A 22,613-nucleotide genomic window follows, 5' to 3' on the forward strand; every position below is an offset into this window, starting at 1 on the left:
CAGAATGCTAAACATTAGCAGCCACGTTGAAATACGCTTTCTTCTCATAATTGCCAAACACTAAAGAGTTTCTTCAGCAGTATTTAAATATTTAAAACTTATAATACGACAGTTTAACTACAACATTATTTTTAATAATGTTTACATTAAAAGAGATCCTGTTTCTTGCTTTTTAATAACTTTTATTTCAAAATATTTTTGGAGAATGAGCATTTTAGAAAGAGTAATTTGTTTACTGCGTACTACAGTCTTTCTCTGCATAGGAGAACTGTATGTGAAAGATTGTTCATATCATGAATAGTACAACAGCAAATTATAGTTCACCTTGAGAATTCATATCACCTACCATATCATGTGAATTTAGTAGTCCCTGTAGACATATCATGCCTGATTCTGAGAAATAACATTTGTTTCATTTTATCGTTGCTCATTACACCCACTGAAACATTATACGCCGTAAACATACCATTCCAATGTCAGAAACATAGGTTTTATCAAAAATAAGTAAATACTCTACTTTATGTAAAAATATTATGTTGATAGACATTGTGTAGATTGTTTCATCGTAAGAGAACATCCCTCTTGTTTACCGTATCGAAAACTATAAAAACTTTTGAGGCAAACAAACTGACCTTCTTTGGCATGGTTATCAGGTAATCAGTTCTGAAATATGTTATCCGTAATGTATGTGGTACAATATATGGTGTGATAAGAATCTTACTGCTAATCAGAAAAAATGTGTATGTGTAAAGATTCCCGGAAATACCAGTAGAGTAATTATGTTTGCTTTAGTGTGTATTGATTTCTTAGACAGTCTCAACAACTTCTGTTCACAGACTGAAATCTTAATATGGTGTGACTACTTTAGTGAAAAAAGTGATACAATATTTTCATGCTTCTGATAAATGCTGTTGTTAAAAAGGTTATTCAAGAAACTTTACGTAACAAGAGACAGACATTCTGGAACTATGACTCTGTGTGCAACAATAAGCAAACGTGTTTTATATACAGTCACTACATCAGTTGCCGCTGAAAGTGGAAATGAAGATAAAAGGAAATACGTTGTTCTTCTGTTGTGATACTGACACTATTGAGAGAAGCTGAATCAACATGGGCACCAGTAGAGCTCTACAGTCAAAGTGAAAAAAGCCTGTAAACACAAACATACTGACAGGTAAGAGATTTCATTCTTACGTACATATTTAACAAAGTGATGAATGTGATAAAATTCCCAATCAAAATGGTGCATCAATTATGAAGTTATCATAAGTAATTAACTTTCTGATTTATTCAGTTAAGTTAGCCTATCCGACTCGCAACGAAAGGGGGACATGCTTTTTCTTAGTACATCACTGTGAATACAGTGATAAAATATCGCTGATAGGCAAAGAAACTGTTTTGAGACGCTATGAAATAATCGATGTCGACTTAGTTTATAACGCAAGTCGGGCGAAATAGTCTCTAAGGTCTTGTGCATCATGTGCGATACGATGGTACAGTACCCGCAACTGTACAAATTACTTGGACTAAAATACTAGTACTAGCTTCACTTTTGTGTTCAATCACAGTGACTGGTTTCGGTCACGAAGGCTATTTTCAGATAGTTATGATTCAAGTGTCATATAAGTAAACAAACACTGTGTCTCTCAGTCTGTCTTCTCACACGATGCTAGACTCCCAATCACTTGAAAATAGCTCTGGTGACCGTAGCCGATCGTGGTGGTCGAAACTCGTGGTGTTATATGATCCCAAAGGCTTAATTTATTTCAAAATCTTCAACCTGGCTGCAAATTAGCAACTGTATAAATTGAAGAGGTTGAAAAAATCAGATAACCAGCTTCTGCACAAAGGTTTATTAGTCTTTGACCTACGTTTCGATATTTCTAAAAATACCTCCTTCGGAAGTAGTGGACCTTGTTGCATTACATAGTGGTAAATTACGTTAGCTGAAGCATAGAGGCTCTTGACATCTATAAGATTGATATAAAAAGCAGAAACAACACATGCTATGGCTTAAGACAGCAGCCAGATTACATTCAGCATATAACAGAATAAATGTCGTGTGATTCTTCAATTTCTCGAGGCGTATTTTATGACGAAATAAATCTCGGGTGAACAGCCTGGAATGAGTGTGCATAGGACCCAATATTTCGGCAAACGACCACGTTGTCATCATCAGGTGCGCACCTGATGATGGCAACGTGGTCGATTGCCGAAATATTGGGTCCTATGCACACTCATACCATTCTCTTCACCTGAGATTTATTTCGTCAGAATAAATGTCTTAATCATTCTTCCTATGCTAAGGCTTTTGTCAACATAAAATAATAACAGAAGTCAAAGGAGAAAATAATCGCATAACTTAAGTATACACCATACCAGAGACAATATAACAAGGCCCACTCCTTCCGAAGAAGATGTTTTTACAGTTATTGAACCCAAGTCAAGGGCTAATAAAACTTTATTTTGCAACTGGTTGGCTGATTTTTTTTTTAACCTCTTCGGCTTAACGCAAGTTTTGTGAGAAACTGAAAGTTAGTTATGGATCTATATTCCCAGGCACCGAATCTTCCCTATGGAAACAGCACAGTTGAGAAGAAGGGGCTTCATTAATTTCCACTCGCGAAGGTCACGGTTAAACCACTGACTCGTCCTTGTGGTTTGGGTCTCCCGTGTGTTCCCATCATCATTTAAAGAGAATGAAAAAGCTCTTCCTTTTAAAAGCAAAGATCAAATTCCTTCCTGCTACCCCCTGATCTGCGCTAGAACTGTGTTCCGCCTCTAAATACCTAGCCGTGAATGGAATGTTATAGCCCCGTTTCCTGCCTTGCTAGTGATGCATTATTCCGTCAGACATTCACTAGTGACTTAATTTGTGGTTATGATTCAGTGTGGAATGTTCATCTACTATTTCCGCAAAATCCTCCACATCAAAAAAAAAAAAAAAAAAAAAAAAAAAAAAAAAAAAAAAAAAAAAAAAGATTAATAAGAAATGTCCACATTTACTGTTAATGAAAATCATTTCTACAAAAAAGTAGTGAAATTTAAAAAGCGGAAATACTCATCGTAAAGGAAGATTTATTAATCATACATTATATCCAAACAGAAAGCCATATCAAAGTTCATCAATTTCGAGAAGAAACGTTAAGTTTAGTCTCTCGATAACATATTTTTGAGCAGGTTGTGCCATTCTTGACGAACCACTGTGTATATTGACAGGGTGGGTACTGTAAATACAGTTTTCATTTCACACAAATATTGCAAAAGACACTGCAACCCGTTCCATAAATTATAATAATACAAATGAAAATCCTAACCGCAAGGGCGAAACGGACTGGGTGTGGTTGCTGACAGCTAACTGAGGCAGAAAGTGAATTTTCCATCTAGAGAAATCTGTAGTTCACTGTTGTTGGAATTATCCTACGACACAGTTTGCTGTGTTTTCAGTATTTTCATAATTCATCAACATAAGCAGCGAGCAGGGTTTGTTGGTTACTTTAAGAAAATAGTTTGAAACTGACGTTCTAAGCAGCTAATGTACTGATCTTGTGTAGAATGAATGAACCATTAATGGTGAAGCGTGCTATCCCTGAAGGAAGGTCAGTCCAAATGCTTGTCGTTTGGACAAAACCAGGCTACAACTTTTTATTGACTTAAAATGTTTCTTAGAGGGTTTGTTTTAACATTCACTCATATAAAGTTTAGTATCAACAGAAATAATATACTCTATGAGATACCTGTCCGTAACATGATTCGTTTATGGTAAATATTGCTTCTCCAGCATCTGCTTACCTTGTCATTTCGCTAATTTTTTATACGAAGTAAAACTTGAGTACCTGAAAATGGCAACAAACGTATTTATTGGGATAGAAAAGGATCGGAAAGGAATGCCAATCGTGCAAAAAACGCTTAGATTGGTCAGCGGCATCCTGTCAATGAATATAATTTCTTCGAAAAAGACCTAGTGTAGTTCTTTTTTCAAAACAACATTTTTCACCTCAGCTCAAGCTACACTCCTGGAAATTGAAATAAGAACACCGTGAATTCATTGTCACAGGAAGGGGAAACTTTATTGACACATTCCTGGGGTCAGATACATCACATGATCACACTGACAGAACCACAGGCACATAGACACAGGCAACAGAGCATGCACAATGTCGGCACTAGTACAGTGTATATCCACCTTTCGCAGCAATGCAGGCTGCTATTCTCCCATGGAGACGATCGTAGAGATGCTGGATGTAGTCCTGTGGAACGGCTTGCCATGCCATTTCCACCTGGCGCCTCAGTTGGACCAGCGTTCGTGCTGGACGTGCAGACCGCGTGAGACGACGCTTCACCCAGTCCCAAACATGCTCAATGGGGGACAGATCCGGAGATCTTGCTGGCCAGGGTAGTTGACTTACACCTTCTAGAGCACGTTGGGTGGCACGGGATACATGCGGACGTGCATTGTCCTGTTGGAACAGCAGGTTCCCTTGCCGATCTAGGAATGGTAGAATGATGGGTTCGATGACGGTTTGGATGTACCGTGCACTATTCAGTGTCCCCTCGACGATCACCAGTGGTGTACGGCCAGTGTAGGAGATCGCTCCCCACACCATGATGCCGGGTGTTGGCCCTGTGTGCCTCGGTCGTATGCAGTCCTGATTGTGGCGCTCACCTGCACGGCGCCAAACACGCATACGACCATCATTGGCACCAAGGCAGAAGCGACTCTCATCGCTGAAGACGACACGTCTCCATTCGTCCCTCCATTCACGCCTGTCGCGACACCACTGGAGGCGGGCTGCACGATGTTGGGGCGTCAGCGGAAGACGGCCTAACGGTGTGCGGGACCGTAGCCCAGCTTCATGGAGACGGTTGCGAATGGTCCTCGCCGATACCCCAGGAGCAACAGTGTCCCTAATTTGCTGGTAAGTGGCGGTGCGGTCCCCTACGGCACTGCGTAGGATCCTACGGTCTTGGCGTGCATCCGTGCGTCGCTGCGGTCCGGCCCCAGGTCGACGGGCACGTGCACCTTCCGCCGACCACTGGCGACAACATCGATGTACTGTGGAGACCTCACGCCCCACGTGTTGAGCAATTCGGCGGTACGTCCACCCGGCCTCCCGCATGCCCACTATACGCCCTCGCTCAAAGTCCGTCAACTGCACATACGGTTCACGTCCACGCTGTCGCGGTATGCTACCAGTGTTAAAGACTGCGATGGAGCTCCGTATGCCACGGCAAACTGGCTGACACTGACGGCGGCGGTGCACAAATGCTGCGCAGCTAGCGCCATTCGACGGCCAACACCGCGGTTCCTGGTGTGTCCGCTGTGCCGTGCGTGTGATCATTGCTTGTACAGCCCTCTCGCAGTGTCCGGAGCAAGTATGGTGGGTCTGACACACCGGTGTCAATGTGTTCTTTTTTCCATTTCCAGGAGTGTATAAAGCATGAAACATACATGCAATTACATTATGCCGTTTTGCGGCTTGTGAGTCGTCGTTTTCTTCTACTGCAGTACGTGTGATTTTTGCGATATATTTTAATTTCGATTTTAATCTGCGTTAATATAACGAATTTAATGTTAAAAACATATTTATTTATAGTGCCACCATTTCGTTAACGACCATTTTTAAATGTCCCTGTGTACTACGTTAGACAGTAAGTATCCTCAGCTTCAAAGCAGTTTTTGAACTTTTGTTTTAGTTTTGATGCTGTAGCGTTCAGAGTTCCCACCAGCGGCACTCTCACCGCGCGATGGCCTTTCCTCGATGTCGTGAAGTGTTCTCTGGGTGCAAGTTCTTTGCTAAAAAAAATACTCAATACAATTTTAAGAGTTACAGTAAAGGTTTCAAATCAGTTTTGTAATTTAATTGTTATTTTACTGAAAGCAATTCATGAATAACTGTTCCAAAATCGGATGTCACCCCTGTCTACCCCCATAAACAGCACAAACAAAACTGCATTGGCTATCAGTTAAAAATGATCCGAATCATAGTTTCAGATGTATCAAACAACATGTACACGTAATATCCTGAAACCTCTGCAGGGCAGCAACAGATGGTTGTTACTAGTGTCGAACAGTGCTTCGTTGCCGACATGATTTTAAAATAATAGGAGATTTAACTACAGCATCAGGCAGGCAGAACAAGGTAGTCTTCTTAATTTAAATCCAATGAGGTGATTATGTCTGGTTAACAGATATATAAAAAACTTCATTATGTTAGTTTCTGCTACACTCCGCAACTGGGAAGAATGTGCGCGGGAAGGGTATGGCTGCGAGCCGGTTGTCACAGTCTAGACGCAACAGTATGCGTTCTACTATGAACATTTCCAAGGAAGCATTTACGTCAGTATTGCAACTGTGGTCGATCTGAGGAAATGTGACTGGCGTAAACATATTAAATCGCTAAACCTCTTCACTTCACTTATAATTCCGAATTTATATCAGCCTATTTCGCCTCTTGCTACTTTATTACAACCTTTATTACCAGTTCTACGTCTTTCACTAGTGATGGTTAGACAGACAGTGTCAAGTTTACAATTACAATGCTACAATAAAACGAATACAGTATTGCAATTTGGACTATGATATTGGATAGATACTATAGAACCTAAAGTTAAGAAATAGGTTACAATATGCAAGACAATCAATATTAGAACACAGTGTAGTACAACTATTTTCACTGACACTGAGTTGCAGCGCTGGCAGACATGGTTCTATCACCAGAAAATTATTCATCAATACTGTACAAAGGCTGACCTTTTAGTATACACAAAATTTTAGTTCTAAATTGTTCGAATGGTAATGACTGAACACCCTAGTGTAGAGCACTGAATAATTTTGGGGCCACTATCGGGAAGCCGTTCTGTGTCTTCGTTAAGCGACATCTTGGCCTTTAATGCTGTCTTTGTAGTGAGTGCCGTATTGGTGAACTTCATTTCTCTTTCTGTAGGTCTCGCGGTTTGTCTTTCTGTGGACGTGGCAACTGAAAATGTATTTTGCCTGAAAACAATCAAACTCCCAACCTGTAAACAATTGGTTTACAATGATTTTGGCTTGAGGTAATTGTCCTCATTGCTTTCTTTTGTAATAAAACCACATTCTAGCAGCCTGCAGAATGGACCCACAGTAACAGCCCATAACTGATGATACTGTTGTGCTATCACACTTCTTGATTTCCTTTAGAGGTATAAAACTCTTGAGAGTTTGGAGCATGCATGTTTAGTGTGCTGTTGCCAGTTTAACTTGGTATCAATGGATAAGCCCAGAAACTTAAACAGCTGCTGTGTCACGCAGTGCTCCAGTAACAGTGCATATCATCCTGTGTGTTTTGTGTTCATTAATTTCCATATTGTTCATGATAAACCAGGCCTTGGCCTTGCAGAGTACGACTTCTGCTTGTTGAAAAACGTGAACTACATTCTGCCCCTTTGAGAAAAATGTATCATCTACAAACTGCAAGGTGTGTCAGTTTGAGCCTATGTCAGTAACGAAAATTAAGAAAAACAGAGGCCCTATTACGGTTCCTTGTAGCACACAGTGTTTTAACTTCATTTCACACGAGTCTGCTCCTCGCACTGATAGAATCTGTCGTCTGTTACTTAGGCAGGATTCGAGAGCTTTTGGAACTTCTCCCATAATACCATATGATTTCAGGTTGCTGGGTAGGGCCTTATGTTGGATACAGTCAAATGCCTTACTAAGTCACACAGTTCCAGTGCTATAGGTTCCTTGTCTTCAAAACTTTGACTTATTCTTGTAACTAGATGAAGTGTTGCTGCTTTAGTTTACTTGCCCGTCGGGAAGCTGTAGTGCGTATCATAAAAGACGTTATTTCCTCCAAAAAACTTTACACCTGACCTTTCATTATTGGCTCCATCTGCTAAGCTAACACTGGTTTTATAGACATACACCTCTAGCTTGACACGTCATGTGGATTACCCCTTTTGTAAACTGATACTATGCTTACTACTTTCCGAAAGTCTGGAAATTCTCAAGCATGGAGGCATTTATTTATTACTACTGTGGCTGTTGAGCAATTTCACAGAGTATAGTTTTTAATATAGTACAGGACATACCGTACGTATATCAATGCTCCCTCAGTTTTTGTAGTTTTTTACTATTTGTATTATGTTTTTTGGACACACTCTCTCTCACACTACCGTGCCCCATTTATTTCCAACATCACCGTAACTTCAGGATGGGCTCAAAATTAGAAATTTCACTTACTTTGTTTTTCACTACGCTTATAAAGTACTCATTAAATTCATCTGAATTGTGAGAATTAGAGCAAGATGCGAGCTTTTACCTGTGTTCATTAACCAAATTCTTCGCGACCTTGCAAAGGTTGTGAGCTTCTTCAATAAAAATGGCAGTGCTTTAATTTTTATTTATCTACTCCTTTTATGTACATCCTTTTGGCCTCTAAATAATTGCAGTATAGTCTATCCCGAATACGAATATCTTCGATGTATTTCACTTTATCATTCAGTAGTTGTATAACGCATATTATTTTAGCTAATGTGGAGGTATACTAGTTCCTTACTTTGGCAGTTTTCCGTGCGTATTTTGGTTTGGCAGTTGTATACCTCTAGCGGAAAATTTTCATCATATTTAATAAGTTTCCTTTAATTTACGTCTATGGTCACAATCTTTTCTGTTTAACAGATTACGGCTTTCGGTCTTTAATGACCATCATCAGATCTGTCTCATAAAAACAAAGTCCTAATGCACTGCAGCCATAGTGGCATAGTCAACTGTTAAATGCGGAATCAGCAACAGCTTTTAACATGGATATCATCTATGTGTGCATATTTCGATATAATTTTCCCATTTAAATAAGAAATAAAAGAAAAAGTGAGACCATAGACGGCGAAGAACAAAACGCAAGATTGACAATCTACACGTCTAAATCGTTATCCCGGGAGTCAGCTGCAGTTTGCATACTTAACAGTTGCTAGTGGCAACAATAATTCTGATTTTCAGTGTTTCTCGTAGTTATTGACCTAATATAAAAGCTTAAAATGCTATCTACACCTACTAATTAAGAGGCGTAATCTTACGTGAAAATTTTAACACAGTAAGACAAGTCTCCCGCAGACATTCTTCTCTGCTACCTACTGTATTTCTATTACTGGTTTCCTGCGCAAGTTGTGTTTACAAACTGTTTCCGAATTTACATCATGCTGTTTATATTTTTGTTTTTGTTGTCCATTTCAAAAATAACAAATTTAACTTGCTGAGAGGAGTACCACAACGACACTGACAAAGTTGAAAAAATTACAGAGAACGACTTGAACAGATTGCGTTTAGGAAGCCGTATCTCGATATGTCATCCAACCGCGACAAAACGTCGAAACGACAGCAGTCAATGGTTTCTGCCCGGCCATCCTTGAGTCCGTATGCCAATGGACAGTAAGCGGAACTGCTCACAAGGAGTCTGTCTTAGTTCAGAATGTTAGATGGAGTCAAGCGTGTGAATGTCCCTCAACGTAGCGTACGTGTACGAACTCACGTTTGCTGTCCAAGGGGAAGGCTAGTGGCAGGCATTGTAACTTATAATTTTTGATGGACTGTTAGATGACGTTTACATACGCGGGTTCATACCCGCAGTTTCGTTCCCAAGACAGGTGCCATTAAAGTTTGTAATACCTTTTCAGTACACCGCATACAGTACCACATTAACGTAGTGAAAATTTCCATTGGTAAACACGTTTGCTTCGGTCTGCATACAAACTGTACTTTCTAACTGAATATCATTGTTTTTTTTTCCTCGCTCCTGTCAGTGATGTGTTGACGTGCCTTGAATGTTATTCGTTTATTTTTCCTTCTGACATTATTTGAGCACTTTTAAAGCAGTGGGAACTCAGTATAATGTGTAAAAAGTTCTCCTGCACCAACACTCTTCCTTCTTGTCTAATATGCCGCTTGTTGCATGTACTTCATAACAGAATGGAGTGTGATGTTCTGTAGTCTTTCTCAGAGATGATTGTGATTTTTGTTGTACCCAAGGTAACTGCTAGTTTTACAGTTGTTCATATTAACAATTTGACTGATAATACATTTTTAACGTACGATTTCTAGCAACTGACTTAGTTGTTCATGTAGACGTTTGTACTGAAAAATCTGGGAATGTGATGTCAGTTAACGAAGGCTATCGTCTTGGGGTAAATACAATTCGTTCTAAATGCAGAGAAATTTGACGCACTGCACTTCTTAATACATATTAATTCAAAAGCCTGAGACTGTACTTTCAATGAGTTAGCAATTGAGATTCTCAGATCTGAGAACACTAAGTGGATGGGGTTCGTCTATGCAGCTAAATAAACGTCTGTTTGATTTTAAGCCAAACGAGTGTCGTTTTTCTGTATTTTCGAACCATCGTCGATTTGACTTAATGCATGATATTGTATGTGTGTAATAAATGCCTTACATAGCGTTTCGATGTATTCACTGGCGGAAGAAAAGCCCAACACGAATACGTAATTAATGCAAAGTTATAAAATTTTGGGAATACATTTGTCTAGGTAACACATCTAAGGATGGACGTAAGGCAAAATGCACTGTCGTACTTAAACTTACATATTCATAAATATTACAGCTAGAATAATACAACTTGAGACTATTATGTACAACACATGCTTGATATTCTGTACAATTTTTGTTTGAAAATGCCATCGACGTACATTTTATCAGGATTTGAATTTTTAATTACCATTGTTTGTATAACGTACCTTTCCTCGTAAACTAATCAAGCAATAAAACTGAAATTTCACAGTTTACATCTGCGTACGAGGCTAATAAAACATATGGAACAGATTTTTGTTTAACGTCGTTGCAGCTTTGAAATTAGTCTTTAAATTTTGTGTTACCCCGGACTGCTCTCTTTTTCTCATATTTTAAAGGAGAACTTTTCTCAGAGAAAAGATAACGTAAAAGTGCTGCACGGGATTATTCAGTCATTAATTCCTAAGAACTGTACAAAAGTTCAGGATGTTAGCTTTTATAGTTCCTAAGAAAATCTACGTTACAGCACAAAATAGCCAGCATAAGGAAATGCACATTTAAAGTTTTTATTTCAATTTTTGATAATAGTGCTTTATCTCTAATTACCAATGCTGTCCACATCCGTGATCTTTCTCTTTCTCATCTTCCTGGGGTAATCTCGTCCCCTGATTCCTCTGCCTAGCCAACTTTTGCATTTTTTTCTTCTGCTGCCTGAGATTTGTCGAGTAGCACTTCATAAATGTTTCTGAGTATCCTCAGTGTGAATGCACCTGGATAGAAGACTAGTTTCTGCAGGCACTTAACCCTATCTACATTTCCACTATTGAACGCTAGACAGGTATCACATGCAGCTATCTTCAAAAATGGTTCAAATGGCTCTGAGCACTATGGGACTCAACTGCTGTGGTCATAAGTCCCCTAGAACTTAGAACTACTTAAACATAACTAACCTAAGGACATCACACACATCCATGCCCGAGGCAGGATTCGAACCTGCGACCGTAGCGGTCGTGCGGTTCCAGACTGTAGCGCCTTTAACCGCTCGGCCACTCCGGCCGGCGCAGCTATCTTCACAACAATTGAGGACACAAATACTGTTTTCGGACAACACATACATATAAGGTGATTGTAGCCTTCATTTCTCAAGTACACATGTTTTCAGCAGTTCAGTATTGGCTAGGTGGCTGAGAGTTGGGTTTATAACATCTAAAACAGGAAGTGGCAAACCCTGTGTGTCTGTGTACGGCTTTCCACTGACTTCTGTATGAAGATATTTGCATTATGATACGTCACAAAGGGAATGTTGAGGTCATCGTCTGTGGAAATTTTGTGAAAGAATATTACCCACAACTCTTGCTGCATGGTTTTCACACTATATACGTTTTCCCTGATAGCTTTTCCACTGTTACGACCCATTTCAAGGGAAACAGGTAGATATAAGCAAAACTAAAACTGAAAAAAATTGTAGAACGTATTATTTAAAAAAACGTTGTAAACAAAGGAACAAGCAAAGATAATCATTCTCACAGCCTTCTAGACTCATCTGCAGTTCTTTTCGATTGTGCGCACGAAAAATTAACGAGCAATAAATTTCTGGCGCACAGAAGGTGAGGATCACAGGAAGCATAGAAAGAGGGGCGTGGCAGGCGCAGACGCCCGAACAAACGTTTTTGAAATGTATTTCTAGTCAGGATTCGATTATGAAACTTTTCGATGTTATTCTTAAAGAATCAACCTAATAAATTACGCAGTTAAAAAAAACTCGAACTTTTTCGAATTTTGTCCTACAAAGCTATTAACATTGCAAATTTACAGGATAATGTCGGCGTGAGATAAGCCACTGCAAACGTGGTGTATCCACCAGAATGGTGAATGCAAGCATACAAATTTGCATGCATTGTGTTGAAGAGATGCCGGATGTCAGTTTTTGGGATGGAGTTCCGTGACTCATACACTTGGTCGGTCAATACAGATACCTTTAATGCTGTTTGTGGATGACGCTGGAGTTGTCATCCGATAATGTACCACATGTGCTCGATTGGAGACAGATCTGGTGATCGAGCAGGCCAAGGTCACACGTCGATACTCTGTAGAGCATGTTGGGCTGCAACATTGATATGTGGGCCAGCGTTACCCTTTTGCAAAACATCCCCTGGAATGCTGTTCATGAATGGCTATACAACGGATCTGATCACCAGAATGACGTACAAGTCTGCGGTCAGGGAGTGTGGGATAACCACTAGAGCGCTCCTGCTAACATACGAAATCGCACCCCAGACTATATCTATAGCTCGGAGACAGGTTGGTTGCAGTCCCTCAATTGGCCCCCTTCGAACCAACAATATGGTCATCGCTGGCACCGAGGCTGAACTAGTGTTCATCACAAAACACAATAGTCTTCCACTTCGTCCTCCAAATAGCTATCGCTTGACACCACTGAAGTGGCAAATGGCGCTGGTTTGGGGTCAGTTGAATGCACGCTACAGGGTGTCTGGCTCGGAGCTGTCCTTGAAGTAACCACTTTGTAACAGTGCGTTGTGTCAGTGTGGTGCCAACTAATGCTCTACTTGCTCCTGTAGATGCAGTAAGATACGCCAGAGCCATACACCGAACACGATGGTCTTCCCTCTTGGTAGTGGCAAGTGTTCGTCCTGTGCCCGATCGTATTGCGACCGTACGTTCTCATGACCACCGCTACCACCAGCAGTCATGTACAATGGCTACATTCCTGCCAGGTCTTTCTGCATATCGCATTAGGAACATCCAGCTTCTCGTATCCCTAGTACATGTCCGCGTTAAAACTTAGTGAGGTGCTTTTAATGGCGCCTTTGTCGCCTCATAGACATTCTTGACTAACATCAACTCAGCGCGCCAGATCTCAAAGCTAACTAACGCTCACGACCGTTGCAGCGTGTATTTAAAGCAAACCTGATTTGCATCCTGTCGTGTATGTAGTTTCCTGCGAGCGGATCAGGATGGGAGCTAGACGCTAAATCCCGTAATGAGGTGGCTCGTCCAACTCAAAGTCCTGGTGCTGGAAAACAAGCTGGAAATTCTTTGCAGATAAGGGAACCCTGTGAGATAAGGGACGTATACTTATGATGAAGTAACTGAGACGAGACACGAGGTAGAATGAGACCACTGTCGACCCTAAGAGGCACAAACACATTGAATGTAAGTTGTACAATCCTGCATGCACCGTGTGCAGCTAAGTGCCACGAGAAACTAAGTCCTGTCCCAAGGGCAGAGTAACTCAGGTCCAGCGTCTGACGCAACTGTCGAAGGAATTTCCCAGCAGAACCAGCTGCCCTGCTTATAAAGGCTCGTCTGATGCCATCCCCCGCGATCACGGGCGTCTCCCGTGTACTGTCGTCCTTCCAGAACATTCTGTCGTAGCTGGTCATGTAGCTCCAGCGTACCTTGCCACGAAAACGCAACCTCTCCTGCTTCCCAGCGCCCTGGCTAACGTTAGGTTGCTTTCCTACATGTTCATCTTATGCAATCTTATGCATTTCTACTCACATTCGCGACCTATACGTGACAATCCTCATAGGGCCGCTACAAACGACACTCTCATGCGACTGGTACGAAATTTGAGGAGACATCCTCTTTCAGATGTAGAAATACGGCATCCACCTTTCGTTTAGGTCCACAGCTCCTTACTGGTTTTGCGATTTTTTCGTCCAGTATTTTAATGTATTACAGTTTTTTTCATTATTTTCAACTTAAAGAAACATCTTTCTGGAGCAAGTTTCGTAAGGTTAAGGTACTATTTTGAGATTAATAACAAAATGTGGAAAGAATATATGATAATATGCTCTTAGAAAATCGTAAGTAGAACGAAACAGTACGTTAACGCTAGAAAAGCAGCTTTCTTATGTAACGACAGGAGAATGACGAAAACACTTTGATATAATGTATTTGCAAACATTACATAATGCATTTACGAGTATTTTGTACAGGCCATTGATGATGATTCGTAAGTGTGGGGTAAAACCAAATGGCATTTAATTTAGTTGCATGGACGTACGGCGTCTTCGAGAAGATAATAGTAATTACAAACTATCGTGTAGGTTTAACGGGGTGTAACCTAGGTTGCATGTATCAACTCATTACTGTGATAATGGTATTTGGAATTAATGTTAGAATTACATCTTCTTAAACGTTTTGAAGACTGGTAACACAATGCAGCTTAACTTCGTGGGGCTGGACCAGCAACGAACGTGAGGTGTGTACGGAGGAGGATATTACCGGTGACTATATAATAATTTCGCTGGGGAAATAATGGAAAATTTAAGTGAGCTTCACTCACCGAGAGACAACTAAAAATGCGTAGCTACCTGCCTGAACATAAGTATTAAAGCAGTCATTTTTCGCAACTTTATGATATTTAATGTCCTAATGCACCTTCTACAACAGTCCGCGTGTGCAGTACAATGCGTATGTGTACGGGGTGATTCGTATTATCGTTTAAAAACCTCCGAAGCGGTGTAGATGACGCTGGAGCAAGTGATTAATATAAGGCACATGGGGTCCCAACTGTTGAGAAATACCCCAAAAGTGGGTGACAAATGGTGAACATGTGACGTCACCAAATAACGTACCTCGTCATACGTGCAGTTGTTGAGCTCTGTGGCACCTCGTCATCCCAACACCAGTCATCCATTCACGTCGGTGTGGGTCTAGGGCTACAAGCACGGCCTAAGCGCATGGGACTCAGGGTTCGAGTCTTGCGTACTTTACCATTGCGGTAGACAGTTATGTATTTACATTGATTTACACTTACGAACATTGATTTACACTTACTAGTAAATGTACGTATTCTTTTCTAAATAATGTCTGAAAACAATTAAGGGACTAAAAGAAAGAAATACGAAATAAGGACAGCTTTTACTGGGCTACAACGCTGACAATAATTTTGTAACTTCTGCGTTTACTTTTTCTTCTTCTTCTTCTTCTTCTTCTTCTTCTTCTGGTTTCCATCCGTACTGGATGTTGGCAACCGTTTTGGCAGTGCTTTTCCTGTGACTTGCAGCTCTAAAAAGCTCTGTAAATGTTTTAAAGGTCCACGTTCTGATGTACTTAAGCCAGGATAATCTCCTCCGACCAACGCTTCTCTTCCCTGGTATTTTTCCTTGCAGGATGGTCTGAAGGACTTGGTATCTGTTGTTGTTTCGCATGATGTGTCCCAGGTACTGGATCTTTCTTGCTTTCACGGTGGCCAATACATCTTTCTCTTTCTTCATTCTTCATAGAACCTCGACATTTGTGACATGCGCTGCCCACTGTATTCTTAACATACTCCTGTACAGCCACATCTCAAAAGCCTCCAGCGGGTTACCCAACGATTCTCTCAGAGTCCATGTTTCAACACCATAGAAGAGGGTGGAAAATATGTAGCAGCGTAGAAGTCTGATCTTCGTCGTCATTGAAAAGCCATGATTCTTGAAAAGGTTACTCATATTATTGAAGACAGCCCTGGATTTTCCAATTCGAGTTCTCACCTCATCACAAAGATCCCACTGGTCATTTATTGTAGTGCCAAGGTACGTGTATTTATGTACTTGCTGTATCTGACATGCGGGGACTCTATTTTACTGATTGTCATTGTTTTCGTTTTTGAGGGTTGACATCTAGACCATATTCAGAGCTTTTTTGTGCAAGTCTATCGACAAGGTACTGCAGACTATCCTTACTGTCAGAAAATATTACTGTGTCGTCAGCATATCGGCTGTTGCTGATACATTTTCCGTTTAAGAGCACTTCGATCTCCATTTCATCAAGAGCTTGCTTAAAGTTGTGTTCTGAATAGATGTTGAAAATCAGTGGGGATAGTAAACAACCTGCCTTACACCTCGTAGTATGTCTATGTCTTCTGTATTTGCTCTGTCGAGCCTCACAGAAGCCGACTGTTCCAATATAGGTTCACAATTATACGTAGGTCTTTATCATCCAAACCAATGCTTCTTAAAATGTCAACAATCTTCTGGTGTTTTACTCTGTCGAAAGCCTTGTGATAATCAATAAAGCGGTCATAAATGTCGCATTTGCATTTACAACAGATCGAAAGTATAAAATGTGTTCGAAACTTGCATTGTTTGTTCAAATGCAAGTATTGCATCGCTCAATCATCCCGTCACTTCGAAGCCCAGCTGCTGCACGTGAGGCGTGGTACGCCATTTGGTGATGACACATGTTCAACACTTCTCATCCATTTTTGGTGGTTTTCCCGATATTTGCGACCCCATGTGTCTTGCATTAAATTAAGTGTCTGCGTCACCTACGTCGCTTCGGGGTTTTTAAACGTTAATAAGAATCACCTGGTATGTAGCGCTCAATATGCTGTGTGAAAGACGTGTTGCAGGTACAGAAAGGTTTTTCAACAGAAAATGCCATATATGCTTTCACCAGTCAAATTTTGAATGATCTGAATAGCCGAACACCCCCCATTGGGATTTTTTGTGATCTCTCAAAGGCTTTTGATTGTGTAAATCATGAAATTCTGCTAGACAAGCTCAAGTATTGTGGCATGAGTGGGACAGTGCACAAATGGTTTAATTCGTACCTAACTGGAAGAGTGCAGAAAGTTGAAATAAGTAGTTCTCGTAACATGCAAAGATCAGCACATTCCTCAAACTGGGGAACTATCAAGGATGGGGTTCCACAAGGGTCAGTCTTGGGTCCTTTGTTGTTCTTATTATATATTAATGACTTGCCATTCTATATTCATGAAGAGGCAAAGTTAGTTCTCTTTGCTGATGATACAAGTATAGTAATCACACCTGACAAACAAGAATTAATTGATGAAATTGTCAATACTGTCTTTCAGAAAATTACTAAGTGGTTCCTTGTAAACGGACTCTCACTGAATTTTGATAAGACACAGTACGTACAGTTCCATACAGTGAATGGTATGATGCCATTAATAAATATAGACCTTAATCAGAAGCATATAGCTAAGGTAGAATATTCCAAATTTTTAGGTATGTCCATTGATGAGAGATTAAATTGGAAGAAACACATTGATGATCTGCTGAAACGTTTGAGTTCAGCTACTTATGCAATAAGGGTCATTGCAAATTTTGGTGATAAACATCTTAGTAAATTAGCTTACTACGCCTATTTTCACTCATTGCTTTCATATGGCATCATATTTTCGGGTAATTCACCACTGAGGAATAAAGTATTTATTGCACAGAAGGGTGTAATCAGAATAATAGCTGGAGTCCACCCAAGATCATCCTGCAGACATTTATTTAAGGATCTAGGGATATTCACAGTAGCTTCTGAGTATATATACTCTCTTATGAAATTTGTTATTAACAACCAAACCCAATTCAAAAGTAATAGCAGTGTGCATAACTACAATACTAGGAGAAAGGACGATCTTAACTATTCAAGATTAAATCTAACTTTGGCACAGAAAGGGGTGAATTATACTGGCACTAAAGTCTTTGGTCACTTACCAAATAGTATCAAAGAGTCTGACAGATAACCAACAAGTATTTAAGGAGAAATTAAAAAAATTTCTGAATGACAACTCCTTCTACTCCATAGAGGAATTTTTAGATATAAATTAAGAAAAAAAATATTTAAAAAAATAAAAAAAAATAAAAAAACACAAAAAAAGTTGTTATATTAACTTAAGTATGTTGTTAAATTAACCTAATTATGTCATGTATTGGAAAATTCGACTCGTTCCACATCATTACGAAATATCGTATTCATGATCCATGGAACTAGTATTAATCTAATCTAATCTAATCTAATCTAATCTACTAACCCGTCGCTCGCATCTGTTTTGTTCCAGTAGCCGTCCCAACCCTTTTCGCCGTATGCTGGAGTTCCACCGCCATCCGTCGAGGACCAACTGGAGATGCCGGGAACCGGGCAGCACCCACCAGAATGAGCTCTGCGTCCAAGTGATGCACCCCCACAGCGGCCGCCCATCGAGTTGATGGTGCTGCTGGCAGGAACCCACGACACATACCACAATGAGCACCCAGCTGTGTACTAGGCACATCACAAAGCGTGAAGCCTTCGGTATTTTCACAGATGAGCGAGACAGGTAGTTGCCCATGCCTCCTCCAAACAATTCAGTCACCGCGCAGTTTCTATTGCGACACCGGAAACTGCACTCTTGATAAATTCATTCTCAGATGATTGAAGGCTTTCTCGGATTTTGTCGAGTTGTATGTCGCTCACATGTTTTGTCTTATTTTTGGTCCAGCTTACCCCTGGGAATTGCATTTACGTGTTTATCAAGCTTTTTGTCCGTTTCCCATTTTCCTTAGTTGTCAACGTATCGGACTATAAAACAAAAAATTTCTGCATGAGGATTATATTTTCCATTTCGGTGAAAACGACTTCTTACTGTTTGAAAAATATCTGCACACATTATGGGATGAGGGTTCTGTAAATGAAGTAAGAGATTTTCAAGCTGCGCTGTATAATTTGTGGCTCTGTTACGTCATGCAGTGCTGATCTGGTGAAAATCTCTTTTTTTTTTTTTAACTCTGCTTTGGTAACTGTCGTTCGTGGTCTCAGAAACGATTAAGATGCAAGTTTCACAGAAGGAAAGCGCACAGATAGTATCACTGAACAGACACCACGATCCACTTAGTCACTCATCTCATAAGTAAATTATAATAATCCTTCAGGAGATCGTCTTGAAGACTTTTGCTGTAGACAATAATATACATTGACAATAGCTTTTCCAGTTTTACGACGTTGTTATTCAAGTGTCGACAGTTGTTGACATAGGTCCTTTCTTCGTGGCGATTATCACCAGGACCGCATGATTTACTAATGTAGTTCTATTTTCATTCTTGCGAATGCGCAGATTTTATTACTAAAATTAGGAGTATAGACTAGATTTTTGCATTTCTTCTACTTTCTCGTTATTGAGTGACAATCTGATTTCAGTGATGTTGTTTGATGTCTTCATTCTACCTAGTCCTTTCAGAAAGCCGTGCTATATATGTCGTGTACATTGTGCTCCTCACCAAACTGACAGTGCTAAGTTCAAGACCAGCAGAACTCCATTTGAATTAGGTAGATCTATCATCAGGACATACTCCTGTTTCTAGAACCTCTCAAACTAACTGCCAAAATTTTATTAGATTTTCTGCATTAGAAAATGATGTATACAGAGGTATTAACGTAATATGCATATTTTCAGTTTAGTTTTTATAAGCTGAATGAAAGTGAAATATATGAATTCAAGCATCACGAATGATACCACTGACGCCTTTACGTCATATCGCACAAGTGCCAGTTGCCTGTCAACACGTGGCATCTCCCATAGTAACCCTTCACGTTGAATATTTCCGTCACCAAAACACAACTCTCTTAATCACTGGTAGACGATGTCCTCAAATCATCCACTATAGCTACCAGAAGACTACTGCTATGACAGACCATATACAACATGGTTCCCCTTCATGTGCGCTGTAACACCAGAAACAGAGATACATTAAGCTGGGTTATCTACTCTTTTAAAAACAAGTGCACTTAGTAACACTATAGTAACAATCTTAACAAGACAATAAGAATACACACAAAAACTATTTCCTTCAATGGTCACCTTTATTCTCACAAAGCACGGATAATGACTGCACAAAGCGGCACCAGTAGCATTGTGACTCAAAGCATCGCTGTTCGTGTGAGACTGCTTTTATGACAGTGCCAAATGGAGAATCAGCTAGCTGAGTGACCCGGGTGGTCCCCAGGGGTAAGCGGCACTTTGTCTTCGAAACTACTGCTTGGTTTTGATCATTCCTAGCCGCGCGGTTGACCAATACTGCAGCAATTTCGAAGATGAGGAGCATGTTGAATAAAATAAGAAGTTACCCGTTTGTAAATAAATGCAGATGAATTTAAAACTTCTAATTGGTACGCACGTTTGTCAACATTTTCTGTCGCAGAAACTATGTAAGTATGGAACAATATAATATGCTCGGGTACTCGCTGTCTTTCATGAACAATAAATAGAGAATAGTTTCCACATACGTGGTTCTGTTTCTTCCACATGTGTCGAATGATAGGACTAATTCCGTTACGATGGAAAGAAAAACAAAGGAACATAAGGCGAATATTTTACCACCATTACTATGGCGAATGTCATACCCTTTGTCGCATTATGTACCTGTATTACGGACTCCTGCACTACATACCGCCGTGAACTAGTGAGTCGGTTCATACATATATCGATAATTGTTTAACTGTGGAGAAGATTCAACAGTTTCCTTTCTGCAGACTCTGTTATCATACTGGGGAAGTGTGTTGCAATTGATGAATATGTAGCTCTAACTAAAATTAAGCAATGGACTTGAAAAATTTATCTCTCGCTGTTTGATATGACGTAAGCATATAACCAAATGTTTGCATTATGAGTTGTTTTACAAATGAGGGGGGATTTGTTTTGTTGTTATTATTGTCGCATTGCTTCTAACAGAAGGTAACATGTTAATAAATTGAGTACCCTCCCACATATCACCGAATTTACGTAGCTTCAATGGAAGCTACAGAAGACACAATTCAAGCTATGTCAGCTTCAGAACATTAAACTTTGCAAACAAAGCTACATTCTGTTTCACGAGTATGTCGGTGATTATTTAAAGAAATGATGTAATATTTTCAACTTTAACAAAGCAGTACTTTATTTTATTAATCTTCTAAGCGTAATTTAATATGTACATTATGATAGTCTCTAAAGAATTTATTTTTCGTTTGTTGAAACAGAATAGACAATTTATTTGAGAGACGTGTATCTATTAGAAGTATCTTAGTGTTCTGTGCATTGCAAGAGGCGTATTTCGTTTGTAAAAAGTTAACCTCGTGGCTTTTTGAAATGTGTATCCGAGTAGCAACTTTCGTAATCATGTGAGAACTGTGAAGTTTCATAGACTGTAACATGTTGTGAATTATCATTTCGACTTTGCCTTAAAAAAACTGCTGATCCCTTGGTATTTTATACATGCGTTTGTACATACAAAGAATTAAGCAAAATTTTATTTGAGTAAAAGTGTAGCAAAATGTTCCTACTGTCTGTTGTATATGTGCGCATAACATCGCTTCATTATGAGAATGATTGTAAATTATGTTACATCTGATGTTGAGATACTGATAAGAACAATTTCAAATATATATATATATATATACATATGTATAAAATCTTCCATCTTCAACGCCAGCCACCGAGAAGAATCGTTATATTGTCCACAGAAAGTATTATGATAAGAAAACTACAAAATCTCTCATTTGTTTAAGGATATTGTTATTGTTTACTTAAAGATACAAATGAGTCTTGCTTGGTAACAAAGCTTTAAAATGGTGCTAGTCTGCACAATGTAAACAGTTTCCGTTGGTTGACACCTTGTTTTTCGACTCCCGAGTCTCTGTTCGAGTCTGGCTGCCGGCCCCTCGGCGGGTGCGGACCGCGTGTCGCCGCTGCGGTTCGCCCCCCGCGGACACGCTTCACACCACCCAACACTCGTCTCGGCACTAACAGTACCTCACACTTTACATTTACTGTGTTCAGTTACTTTCATTTGTACGAGATGTCTGTACTATTTAATGGAATAAAATGCCATTTTCTTAGATAATTAAGTGTTGTAGCTTTCTTTCGGAATGAAAAACAGAGACGTCTGTTGCCACAACTGACCTTTCAACACACTTACCTATGTCTTGATAAATCCATCTCTAAGGAAATCACATATCCCTTTCTGGCAATTCGAGGAATCCAGTCTCCATCTTTACACATGGCGATGTACATCAGTTAGATCAGTAGCACTCAACTTGGTCCCTAACGTCCGGTGGTGGGCGTTCTAGCTTTCATGGTGGGCTGTAGGCGGTTAGGGGGTTAAAGATGTATTCATTCGGTTTTCATCAAATTCTAACATAAAGTAATTGGTAAGTGATTATTATTATATACTAGCTGCAACTCTGATTTGTAAATTTTACAACGTTAACTTACTTTCATGCTTCATAAATCAGCTAGAAAATTTTGCTAGTAACAGAGATACAAAAGTGGGCGGTTGGTAAAACTGGTTGACTGCCTCAGATTTAGAGGATGTACGACTAAATTTATTGCACGCTATAAACTTGGTCA

General features: G+C 39.9%; 1 long non-coding RNA gene across 1 annotated transcript; it reads left to right on the forward strand.

Moving 5' to 3' along the window:
- The first annotated feature begins 215 nt into the window (after positions 1-215).
- On the forward strand, positions 216-22,107 carry LOC124776684. Its single transcript, XR_007015648.1, has 2 exons — positions 216-1,174; positions 18,312-22,107. It is a non-coding gene; the product is annotated as an uncharacterized LOC124776684 (long non-coding RNA).
- Positions 22,108-22,613: the final 506 nt, after the last annotated feature.

This window comes from Schistocerca piceifrons, chromosome 2 (genome assembly GCF_021461385.2).
Source record: "Schistocerca piceifrons isolate TAMUIC-IGC-003096 chromosome 2, iqSchPice1.1, whole genome shotgun sequence".
NCBI classification, from domain to species: domain Eukaryota; kingdom Metazoa; phylum Arthropoda; class Insecta; order Orthoptera; family Acrididae; genus Schistocerca; species Schistocerca piceifrons.